Genomic DNA, 3,487 nt, shown 5'->3' with positions numbered 1-3,487 from the left:
CTATCTACCACCAGCTCAGCTCCAATTTCTAAAATTTCAGTAACTGGCGACAGTGCCAGTGTTTCAGTAAACTACTTATGTACTTTATTGCCGCTTTCCAGTTTTCGCTACAATTTGCGTAGACTTTTTGTCCCATTAATTGCAATTTTTGAGGTGAAGATGTGAGCTAGCAGTCCCTTTTTCTTATATTGATTTGATCAATCGTGTGGGGACACAAACCAAAAAAGAAATTGCACTTTCCAGCCACCTCATTGCATAGAGGTGATTTCCTGTACAAGCTGGGTCAACTTTTCAAGTGTAGTCACACGCCAGGAGCATCTTCTAGTGGTAACAAGGTCCGAGCACCAGGCTTGTACCTATTTTCTCAATAGGTGCCCGGCACCGCCAAGGCACATGAATGCACATGGCGACTTCCACAGCTACGCTGCACTTTCTACTCAGTAACCGCCTGTGGTAGGACATGCCGCCAGACTCTTCCTCCCTTCGGCAATGCGGTGTTGTAGAAGGCCGGGGCCCCACCAGATTGACAAAGGTCGGAAGCCCCTCGCACGGGTAAAGGCAGCTTTCCAGGCACGAGTTATCCTTTCAAAGGTCCGCACTTGACCAGGGACACCTGTACCCATTAAAGAAACCAGTGGGTGCCCGGCGGTGTGCAGATTCGAACCCAGTACTTCCCCCATATGAGGCGAGTGCAGTACCTCTGAGCCATCGCTGATGAGGCATAGCCACATTACGTTTCTGCAGTGCACTGCAGAAAAGTTGTGTCCACGTAATCCAGGAACACATTGACCGCCAGACTCATAGGGTTTTCTGCAGAGGGTTTTCTGACACCAGTGCTTAAGGCGGTTGCAGACTGCCTCCGTATCAAGTTTAAAAGGCAAAACGAAAGTGCAGAGGCCCGATGAAAACAAGGTGAAAGTGATGCCGTATCTTCATAAGCCGTCGCACGACATAAAGAAAATTATTTCATGGCGCAGTGTTCGAGTAGTGTTTTCCGCACCATGAAAGCTGTCCAGGCTGTGCACGCACATTGAAAACGCCAATACTGGAAGAGCTGGCAAAGGTCATGGTGGAGGTGTGGGTCCTATACAAAAATTACACTTGTGTTCATGAGAAGTACCAACTTCACAGTCTCTGGCATGTTCTCTCACCGCGGCTTCATGGCTGTAAACAAGAGGTGCGCTTGAGAAGCAGCGGCTTTACAGCCCGAGGGCCTCACATGAATCCATTCCAGTGTACTACATAAGTCTGCAATTCTTGCCGTAGCCTTCTAGTCAGAAGCAACAGCCCACCTCTGCAAAGGAGCAACATTAGCACCTCGAAGGACTGACATCAAACCATTGCAACCTGCTGGGCAACTGGTTCCTATCTTACTGCAGCTGTACAGCCAGAATATTCTTGAAATGCAGCAACATGAAGCGCTTAGGTCCTGAAATATTCTGATATGCCGCATCATTTTCTATTCTTACCGTAGCTGCATAATCGGATGCAACTGTGCATGCTTGAAAATCAGTGACACAGCACTCTGAAGCCCCTCCAACTCGTCATAGTTGCTAGAACAATAATAACTTCCAAGTATATGGAAGAGGTGTTGAATCTAAACAAACTTTATATTTATGGGAAGTCTCTGAAAAAATTGTCCCACTTGGTAGAATAATGGCTCTATCATTGTAAGGGGACGCTGGACACCTGACTGTTTGCCAATACACTTTGTAAACTCCTTTGGAAAAATTTATACTCTACTGTTAAACTGCACAAGCACCAAAATGTAATCATGAAACTCCAGCCATCACTATGAAGCACAATTTCAAAAGCACATTTTTATTGCTCACGAAGGTCATTCTACAAACTCTGAAGAAAAATAAAGGAAAGATAAATTGCTGGGTTCATTCCTCAGAAATGCACTGCACAATTCCAAAATTACTTTAATAGCTGACAACACTTCAGACAGAATCCAACACTGCCAACAAAATAACGGCAATTTGAGATCAGTACACCCTTAGTCAGCCCCTTTGATGCCACCTTCATTAGCAACGGGAACAACGAACCAGCAGCGTAGCAGGCATAATAAAACACTGCGTGTATGTGGATTTTTAAAATCAATTTATCAAAAACACGTCAAGTAATGCCACGGGGCCACATACTTTCAGATTTCTGCAATGACGGGGTCCAAATCCAGCAATGTCTTTGGTTCCTTTTTCATAACTTGTAAAGAATACTACTGTAGTGTCCTATGTAGTGGCGCTGTCATCCCGTACTCCGGAAACACAGCCGCGTGTGGAAATTGCGGCGCACAAAACTGACAACTGTCTACCTCCGTAGCCAGCGGTTGAACCTGCTTCACGTGTGGCCACCTCGAGGTCACTTTCAACAGTACTGTCGAAGTTTGCGTCGCGGGCGTGGAAGACGCTCGGCCTGAGTCGCCGAAATTGTTCCTGAGGAAGACGCCGAGAGTCATGAACATTCTTACTGTTCACACTGATAATTAAGCGTACGGGTGTCTACTTTTATGTCGGGGTTCAACCTGTTTCTCTGGCATCACCCCGGCGCATCATAAAATTTTTAGTGGACACTGGCTCAGCTGTATCGATAATGAAAGAACAAAGCTTTCAAAACCTATTCAGAGACCAAGTTGAGCTGAAGAAATCGCAACCAACATTACTGGATTTTTCACGTCGAAAAATTCCTGTGCGTGGACAGTTCCCTGCCCTCACTGTGCACAAACCGGAAACAGCTGTAGTGACCTTCCACATTACCAAAGGTGGAACATCACTTCTGGGTATTGATGCCGTACAAGCTTTTGGTCTCCAGATTGTGGGCACAGAATTACACTGCCTTACTATGGCCAAACATTGACACAAACCAATTAAAACGTTGACACAAGGCCCCAAAATGCATCTACAGCACTCAAACAAGTTGTCACCGCCCACCACGAAACCACGCAAGTCTGAAGAAATAGTCTCTGGTGACGTCTGTACATCAAGATGAACTGAGACAAGCGACAGTGGAGGATAACACTCTCCGAGAAGTTTCCCGTTACGTGCAGACATCGTGGCCGCCCCGCAAGAATCGGGCAAACTATGAAGTCCAAAAGGAGTTGACAGCAGTTGATGGCATGCTCTTCCGTACTAAGTGCATCATAGTTCCTGTCAAACTCACAGCGACTTTTGTCCAGCTGGTTCACAAATCCCACCCTCGTATCGTGAAAACCAAACAATGCCTATGAGAGAAGTACGATGGCCAGGGTTAGGCAAACATGATGAAACAGCTATCCGCAGTTCCATTTGTCAGCACGCGGAAAAAAGTGCCAAGATCTCACCCACACCACTTCAGCCAATTCCTCTTCCTGACAAACCTTGAGACAAGATAGCTATTGACGTTGTTGCTCCTTTTCAGCGTGCACCTGGAGACTACCGATTTGCCATTTCAGTAGTTGATTTTTCAAAATGGCCAGACGTGGCATTTTGCACTGACGTTACCACTCACA

Source organism: Haemaphysalis longicornis, unplaced genomic scaffold (genome assembly GCF_048455015.1).
Source record: "Haemaphysalis longicornis isolate Haplotype H1 unplaced genomic scaffold, Haemaphysalis longicornis Haplotype H1 scaffold_15, whole genome shotgun sequence".
In the NCBI taxonomy this organism is placed as follows: Eukaryota; Metazoa; Arthropoda; class Arachnida; order Ixodida; family Ixodidae; genus Haemaphysalis; species Haemaphysalis longicornis.
Note: the sequence above shows the minus strand (reverse complement) of the source record.